Source organism: Gavialis gangeticus, unplaced genomic scaffold, assembly GCF_001723915.1.
Source record: "Gavialis gangeticus isolate Ggan-Ray unplaced genomic scaffold, GavGan_comp1, whole genome shotgun sequence".
NCBI lineage: Eukaryota > Metazoa > Chordata > Crocodylia > Gavialidae > Gavialis > Gavialis gangeticus.
In genome coordinates, this window is record NW_017729022.1 from 86,275,185 (window position 1) to 86,284,428 (window position 9,244).

At 46.8% G+C, this 9,244-nt stretch overlaps 1 protein-coding gene across 1 annotated transcript in view; it reads left to right on the forward strand.

Annotated features, from left to right (window-relative positions):
- The window catches only part of LOC109296239 (cat eye syndrome critical region protein 2), a 170,755-nt gene that overhangs the window by 111,715 nt on the left and 49,796 nt on the right, over positions 1-9,244 (forward strand). Inside the window, exon 3 of the mRNA XM_019515554.1 lies at positions 8,845-9,028. The gene's annotated coding sequence lies outside the window, so the exon portion shown is untranslated. The remainder of the gene's footprint in view (positions 1-8,844; positions 9,029-9,244) is intronic.

A 9,244-nucleotide genomic window follows, 5' to 3' on the forward strand; every position in this document is an offset into this window, starting at 1 on the left:
GCAGGTGTGCTGAGCACCAGGAAGAGTCAGCCTGCAGCGGCTGCCTGCTGTCATCCCATGTGCAGATCCAGGGGTATGTGCCCCCAAGAAGAGCCCAACACAGCCCCACAGCCCATAGCCCTCCTGCGGTATGCAGAGCAGCAAGAGGCGCCCCACCCTCACACCCACTGACAGTTTCCATTGCAGCTGGTGCCAGTCACTCCTGGGGGTGCTGCAGCAGGGTGAGTGTGGACAAGCTGCACCATGTCCTGCACCCCCTGGGGTTCCACTTGCTGCCACTCCCCCCAGCCCCTGCTGCAGCGGCCCCGGGAGCAGCCAACACCAGCTACCCGTACCACGGCACAGCACAGCCCAGGAGTTGGGATGAGGGGGAACAGGCAGAGCCCAGGTGCGGGGGGATAGGCATAGCATGGTGCAGCCCTAGGAACGGCTCCCCTTTCCCTGCCCCTTCCCTAGTCCCAGCCTCCCTCCTTCCCTCACTGCCTTGGGAACCTATCCTTATTTGTTACATTGTAGAGTGGGTTCACTTTATGCGAGGGAAACCTGTATAGCCTATGGCCAACTCTCCAAGTTGGCCCTAAATCTCTCCAAGTTGATTCAAAGGCTTCCTATTCAATTTGGACCTTTTAATGAGTCTCCCGATATGATACGGATTTGGAGATTCGGCTGCTGAATTGGGCCAAATCTCCTTCAGATCGAATTGGCTGCCAAAGCTTTGCATAGCCCTACTTCCACTGTTCCTGTTTATTGGTCAAGCAGTAAAGGGAGCTACTGAAGTGACCATTTCTTTTTTCTAACGTTTTCTGAAGGGAAGATTGAAGCCCCTGGTTCTCTTTTTCCATATTCCTCCAAACCACCATTTTAAAGAACTCTACTGTAGAGAGTGGAAAAAGACACCTCTGGGTCACCATAACCATTGTGCTGTGCTCTTCAGGTTGTCTTGGACTGTTGTCAGAGCTCTTATTTTTATCATAAGTAATACTGTCCCTCAGAGATTAAAACATGCCATATTTACTATTTTCATAACTCATTTGAGAAATGAGCAAGCAATTTACTCTTTAACTGTCACAAGGAAGAGACAGAGAGACCGTTCTATCATGGAGGGAAATGGTTTAAGGAGCATTAAATTTATGAATCTTAAACTGTCAACATGATAGATATTCTGGCAGCTACTTGGCATGTGAACCATCAGAAAGCTTAACTGCATGTGCCAGTGGTAGCTGAATGTCAGCAGGAGATCCTGCCTTGGATTTTCCACCTTGTTATCCTGCCATTTCTTTTGATTCAGTTTTGGCACCCAGACCTTGGTTTGTAGTGTTTTGGGTAGTAGAACGGGCTGGGGTAGTTGATTTTTAGGCAAATATGTTAAGGTAATGATTTTATTTTGGATTCCTCTCAGTGAAAAGTGCAGATAAGGTGATAGAACAGTTTTTCTGAACCAGCGTGCTTGAAGGTGGGATTTTATTTCCTTTTTCACAGCAAAGGTCTGGTATACCTTGAAAACTTTTTGAGACTAGCATATCCCCCCCCCTCCATGTTTTATGGGAGGGGGTAATAGTGTTGTGAGAAGGAATTTTGGCTGTCTCCTGTGGACTGTTTGTGGGCTGGAGTTGTACAGCTGTATTGTTCTCCAGAGCCCACCTACCAGAAACACCAGACAATTCTCTTCTATTTATTTCCAGAACCCTGTGAAAGTCTCTGTTCTCCTTGTGATTGTCTCCCATTTAATAGGGATCTCTCTCTGGGGATCAGCCTGAGTATAGCAACTTCTTGCAAGTGTCTGGAAAGAGGTTCATGCAGCAGGATAGGTCAGGAGAAATGCTCCTTCTGACAGAAGCATGCAGGCTATTGCATTAAAACTCAGGGCAGGGAGGAGGATGCTTTGAATGCAGGGAACTCCATTGTTAAGACAGATTGCTCAGTTGTGATATCCTGTCTATGGGAGGAGTCTCGGGCTCCTTTTTCCTTGAGTAGAGAGAAATCTCTCTGTTCTGGGGGCCAGTCAAGCAGCAGATGGTCTGAGCTGCAGAGCTGTCCTCTTGGGAGTGGAGCATTTCTCTAAGTGTTCTGGATCCTGATACCCAGATGGGGAAGCCACTCCTCAGATACATTCCCATCGTCTTCCTGTCAAACTGCCCTGAAATGTTTGCAGCTGCTGCTACAGATCACAGGCAACTCATGTCACCACCTTACTGTTATTCTCTTATTGTTTAACAGTATGCTTTTCCTAGCAGCAACAACAGTCTTGTGCTAGGTGTTTTCCAAGTATAAAAGAAGATAAAGAGGAGCTTTACCCCAGGGGCTTGGGGCAGGGGAGTCATGACAAAGATGGAATGTAGGGGGTAGAAAAACAAACAGATCAGATGCCCAGGTGAGTTTGGCCATGGTCTGCGACTATGGAGCTTTAATGATGCAGTGGTTTATAAGATAGAGCAGGGGGAAGAAGGGGGGCTAAGGGGAGAGAGCACTTGTGTGTAAAGAGATGCATTGCAATTCTAAACTACCCTTGAAGAGCCCTTCTGGCTCCTTGTAGGTATCCATGTAGAAGTGAACCTTTGTTTCTGAGCCATGTGGAGGCTCTCATTTGTGGTACTGAGGCTGAAAAGGCTGTCTGAGATCCTAAACAGGTAATAAGTCCTTCAGATTTATGGAGATATGACTAGCTGCAACAAGAGTTCCCTAGTCCTTTCACAAAACTACCTGACTTCCATCTTGATATTCTTTGGATGTGGAAAAGGAGTCAAGATCTAGGTGCAGTGCACAGATAATCCACTGCTACAGTCCCAAATAGAAATAAAAATATATGGTCCTTCAGCTCCTGGACCATGATGGTCTTAAGCCTGGGTTCAGTGCACAGTGCTAAACAATTAGACCTGACCACTTCTGCTTTGTGTATAGGATCACCAGCCAGAGTCCTTATTTAGGTTGACTGCAGTACTCCCTGCAGGTCCTTCTTTCCTTCTGTAGCAGAGTGGGTCTTTCCAGAGGGAAACCATTAATAAAGATAGTGATGAAAATAACCATGGCTGTTTGTCTGTCTGACAGGCTGAGAGGTCCACGCATGCTTGTCTGGGGAAAAAGGCCAGCTGTAGCAGGGAGGATAAATATAAATTGGCTAGAATTGAGGGTGATTGGGAATGCCATGAGACATCTGGTTCCCATCTCAGGTTTTCATTCTAACCTGATTCAAAGCGACAAACACACAGCAGCAGTCCACACAAATTGACGGGCTTGGGACTCTGAGCACTCCTGAGAACAGAGCCTGCAATGTGTCTGGTATGGGGCTGAACAGAAGAAACTTCTAGTTTTAGGCACTTTGTATACAAAGACAAACTCAAACCAAATTGGCTGAATCAACAGAGAAAGTCCCTAGAGGGAGTGTGCATTAAGTGGGAAAATCCTTCAGATTATCTTCTGGAATTGGGGAACTTCCTGGATTAGATCATTTTCCTGAACAGCAACAAAATGGAGGAGCATGGAAAATGTATGCCTTTTAATGCAAGGGATCTGAATCTGTTGTGTCTTTGCCTCTTGCTTTGGATTTCCTCCTCACCTAGTCAGAAATGTCAGTACAGATGGAGCCATAGTGTCTCCTTACAAGGCCTATTGCCCCTTATTCTTTGGGAACTTGGAAATGCCTACTTGCCCCGCCAAAATCAGTGGTTCCCAACTAGGGTGCTGCAGCAGCAACCAGGTAAGACTGCCCCAACATGCAGTCCTGCTTCATTAGGGCTCTGATCCGGGGGCTTGGCTGTAGCCCTTCACATTTGGACCCCTCCCATGTTCCTCGAAACAGAGATGCTTGGGACAGTTCTTGTATGCTACTGTTTCTGGGAGGAGCTCAGGGCAGGCCAGACCTGGAAGGTCAGCTCCTGCCTGCTTTAGGCTGAGGTGCCCTGTCCCTGAAGAGGTTGAGAACCACTGCACTAGATCCTTACACATACGTTGAACATAGGCAGCTGGAATTTGGATGCTGTCAACTTGTGGCCTGAGTTGTTCTTTTGAGGAACTGCATAATGTTCTCCAATATCAGGAAAAGGTAGAATTATATTCTATTTGAAATGTAACAGTTGAATCTTATGTGTGTGTCATTCTTTCTTATTTGATAGTTTCATCAAAGATCTGGATCTTAAGTCTTTTCGTGTAAACAGCTAGCAGTTTTAGGGACCCCCCCCAGCCTATAAAAAATAATCTAATATCATGTCCGCAGGTTGGACGTACCAGTGGCCAGACTATCTGTTTAAAAGTCCAAGTTACATGTTTCAAATTAAATGTCCTGAAATATATGGTGAAGCCACCATTTGAACAAATGGCCTTGTAGTACTTACCCCAAGGTAAATGGCTGTGTGCCCTGAATGCTTTGTCTATCAAAGAATAATTTCTGCAGTTTTCAGAACACAAAAGGGGGCTTCATGGAACACGGAAATTTCTAATTATTCCTTCTGTATGTCAGTGGTATCAATTCTGTCTATCCAGGAAGTCAAACTACATTTATTTTATTGGTGAGGTGAACTACCTAGCATTAGTTGCTCAGAACAAAAGCGCTCAGAAAGATGCATGCTTTATTTGTGTCACGTTGAAAAGAGCAATGCTTAGCTTCTAAGGCCATGTATCAGCTATATCTAGGGGTGACCATATTATTTTTAAGGAAATCTAAGACACTCCCTCCCCAACCCTCACTGCCATCCACTGCTCAGGAAGGGTCAGGCTGGGCAGTACAGGTGGTTTGGCACCAGTCTGGGACTTCTGTTTCTATTTTCACCAGCCAGCCAGGACACTAGGATGGCCTACAAAATTTGGGACTGTCCCAGTCAAATTGGGACATATGGTCATCCTAGGTATATCCAAGTACCCACCATTGCCATGTAAGAGATTGAGTAAATCACATTCAAGGAAATGAGCTTGCACACTGTCACTTTCCACTTGATGGGGAGATAGGCACAGGGCTGCAAGGTGGCAACAGATGCATTGCTTCACTCATTTACAAGATCTTGTCAGGTAGACACTTTTCAATCAAATGATCAGCCTGTGGCTGCTATTGTTCTCTCTCCTCTCTCTTTCACTCTGTCACTTCTTTAATTTTTTTTTCCGGTTTAACACTTAACGTATTTAATCAACTGTAAGATGCCCCTGAATATCAAGTGACTTCCCCACAATAATTAGGATATATATAAGGAAAATTTATACATTTTTTTCCAGGTATAGAATCTAGTTACTGGAGGTTTGCCTTTAATTTGTCCCTTTTCCACTGGTACAGTAGGGAAAATAAATCTGGAGGGTCAGGTAGCCCCTTCACCCTGACTTATTGTCAGACCCTGCTCTCCCTGAGCACATGGAAGTGAGGGACAAATGTGAAAACACTGGCTTTGAAATAAATGTACCTGTTGTAATTTATTTATAAGCAAACTGCTGTGGGTACTCATAGACTTAGTTCATCCAGAATTGATGCATTTTACCTATTTTGAAACTGCTGCAAATTTTAGCACAGGTACTCCATTTAAGCAGCCGTTTTGTAACTTCTTATATAGTACAAACTATGCTTGATATTAGTCCAAAGCCCTAAAGGCTCATGATTTACCTTTATAGTTCATTGGACTGGGCCCCAGCAGAGTCAACAGTTTTTCAAGCCATGGTGACCCCATAGCTCAGCACTGCGCGGTATGTTGTGTATTCCAGATACCTCCTCCGCATTTCCCCCCCCTCCCCAAAGGATCTGTGCGCTAATTGGCCTCCACTCATGACTGGAACTGGGTATTCTTGTCATGAGTCTTGGGATCCTCCAAAACTATATGCAGACGAGGCTCAGGACAACCTGGTTGGGCTTCACCTCTTGGAGGGTGACAGGCTGGGGGGAGGGGGTGGGGAGTGACATTAGAATTCTTAGTGAACTGTTTGGGGCCCTGTTTGGTGATATTCGCCAGATATTTAAATCTAGTGAAAAAACAGGAATCGCTGGAAATGGGAAAGAAAGCTACAACTCAGCTGTGGGAGTGAAGAGTAAGTTGAAAGGTATTCAAAGTAGCGGCTCACTATGACTTGGAAAAGGGTCAGCACTGAGGGGTACTGAGCGCAGTGAATGCTACCATATATCTTATTCACATGGGCTGCACTAACCTATCCTTGTGGTAGGTTCCCATCAGTATGTTTGCCCAGTAAGGGCCATGTGTTTTATAGTTATGCTCAGGGTTGGCTGCATTTAATCAACTTCAGCTTCATAGCTGCTTTTCATTACTGAGCACATGCTGCTTTTGGCAGTGTTTTAATGATAGACAATGTATTTAATGAGGTTTCCTTGTATGCGAATGCAAGATGAAGAGCTTTTCCCTGATGCTGATTTGGGGGGTGGATCTCAGCTTATATTCAAGGAAATGTGGTAGTTTTGATGATTTCAAGTAATCTGACTTAATGTTTTTCTTTGCCTTTGTTGAAGAACTAAGGTTGTTGGTTATAAGCTTATTTTTGTTTGGGGAGTTGTTCTTCTACAGTAGTGGCACAGTTCTCTTTGCTTGTGTAGTCATCAATTTATGCCAGAAACATTTAGTTTTACTAGCTCTCTTTAATATATGTGGGAAAAGCTCTTTAGTAGTTTTAGGCATATGGTTTCTTTGTGTGTTGAGTGGTATTTTTTGCATAGTTTTAGCACAACTCTGGGATTTTGGGTGGAACTGGCAAGTCAAGAGTGGGGCAGTAATTATTTTTGTAAGTCTTTCATACCCAGGACTGTTAATGGTCACTCTTGTTCCCATGTTCCTTGAGATGGAACTTCAGTCCACAGATGGGGAAAAATATCCCATCTTAAATTGGATATAAGCTCATATATCTCTGAGCACACTCAGCAGTCTAAAATGTGACGAGGTGGTGTATACACCAGAACCAACACCATTTATAACACTTCTCAAAGACAAGAAGTTCACTTCTGGCACAGTAGGCGAGGTAGAGAGCCAGTGACAAAGAACACTCAAGAAGGCAGTAATGCATATGATTGTCAGGCAAAGGAGGTTAAATCTAGTAGCCGCATTTCATATGTGGTCAGAGATCAATATGAGCATCTGGGAGGCCAGGGGGAAGAGAGACATGACTAGGACACGGGCAAGCATTTTGGCCTTAGGACAGTGGAGGAAGAGTTTGACTTCCCAAATGAGAAAGAGGACTTGGTAATGGCTTGTATGTGACAGGTGATGGTAAACCTGGAGAAGATTGTGGCAGCTGAGAGAGAGAATGGCAGAAGAATAGGATTGAATATGTCTATTAAATGTACTGTTATATCTTCCTGTGATAACCAGGGATCCTGGTTTTCCCTGATTTATAAAATCACAAATTCCCTGGTTAAAAAAAAATGGCAAATTCTCTCATAAAAAACTAAAAATCTGTGATTAAAATTAAAGGCTCCCCACAGCCCCCTGGCCCTGCTTGTGCCTCTTATTCCCCCCAACAGCCTTGCCACCCACCCACATGCCCTGTTCCTCCAACCCTGCAGGAGAAAGCTCTCCGCTGCCAGGGCTATGGACCTGGGTTTGCAGCCCCCTGCCCCCACTCCCCCTGCTGCGGGGGGGATTGCTGGCTCCCCAAGGGTTGCAGAGGGGTGATAACAAGTGAGTGTTAGTACCACCTAGATCTGTGTGTGGGGCAGGCGCAGGCTGTGGATGCGGGCTTCTGCCCTGCTTCCCATCAACGGACCTCCTTAGCCTGGTGAGCATGACCCAGCGCAGCAGAGGAAAAATGAAACTGTGTGGAGAAGCTGCTCACAGCTGCAAGCTCCCCGCTGCCCTGGTGATGCGCCTCCTGTGCATGTGGCTGCTTTGAGGGGTGCAACTCTGCACCACTGCCCTCACTGCAGCCCTGTGTGCAGGAGGTGTGTCACCAAGGCAGTGCAGAGTGAGCAGCTTCTCCGTGCTGCTCTGGTGCTTCCTGCTGCATCAGGTCATGCCTGCTGGGCTGCGGAGGCCCCGGGGGAAGGAAGCAGGGTGGGAGCCCACACCCATAGCCTGTACCTGCCCCACATGCAGATCTGGGGGATGCAGGTCCCCCCTGCCCCTCGGGAGCGCATATGTTGGTGGGGATTCAGCGCTTCCCCTGGATGAGCCACCTGTGGGCCCCATCCTGCTCACCGCTAGGGCACTGCAGCCATGCATTGCGGCCCGGGCCCCAAGCACTGCCTAGCTGGGTAGCAGCCCCAGCCCTGCCCAGCTCCCTCCCTCCCTATGGGGGCTCAATCCTTCTCCCCCCTATCCCGCTGCACCTGCTGGAACTGCCCTCAGGCTGCAATGATTGTCCATGTGCGTGGCGCCCCCTCTCTCACTGCCTTCCTCCCATGCCAGCCTGCAGGGAACCCATTGCAAAACGGCAAAATCCGCAGGTTTGTCTGGTAAAACAAGAACTCGCCTTTGCCTCCAGTTAGAGGTAAAATCTGCAGTTTACTTTGTTTTTCTGTGGGAAATGGAAAACCTGGATCCCTGGTGATAACAAGTGAGTGTTGGGGCTGAAATGAGTTGCTATGCAGGGGGATAGAAAGAAAGGCGACTGATAAAGCAGCTTCAGCTGATGATAACGCCTGTGGTATTGCAGTGAGAATGCTGCCAGCAGGTGGATTGGTGGAAAGCCTAGGAGCTCCAATTATCCTGTGGTTATGACAGGATGGTGTTGCTTCAAATATTCACAGAGATTTCCCAGTGTTAGTCAGCCTGCCTTCTGCCACATTTTAAGTTTGCTGAGGCTGTACTGATCCCTTCATTTGCTGTGTGGAAGGCATGGCTTCAGCTTTGTCCAGACATGTTTATTTCTTTACCCTCTTGGTCATCTTTTGCATCTTAACCTACTGTGGGTGGGATTTGTTCTCTTGAATAGATCTCAGACGTTTCACAGCTACCTTGAGGACATCATCAACTACCGCTGGGAGTTAGAGGAAGGGAAACCTAACCCCCTACGGGAATCCACCTTCCAGGAGCTGCCACTTCGCACCCGCGTGGAGATCCTGCATCGTCTCTGTGACTATCGGCTTGACGCAGATGATGTCTTTGACCTCCTCAAGGTGCTTTGGGCATTATACACTATGGGAGTATAGTAGTTATCGGGGAGCTGGGCTGGATTGCTTTGAAACCCGAGTGGGAAGGAAGAGAGGGTAGGAAATATTTTGCTTTCATAGTGCTGACTTTCCTTCTTCACTCCAGCTCTTTCTACATCTCTTAGCTTCCAGACTGGGGGACAGTGCTGCAATCAGACCTAGACAGGTTACAGGGGTGGGCAG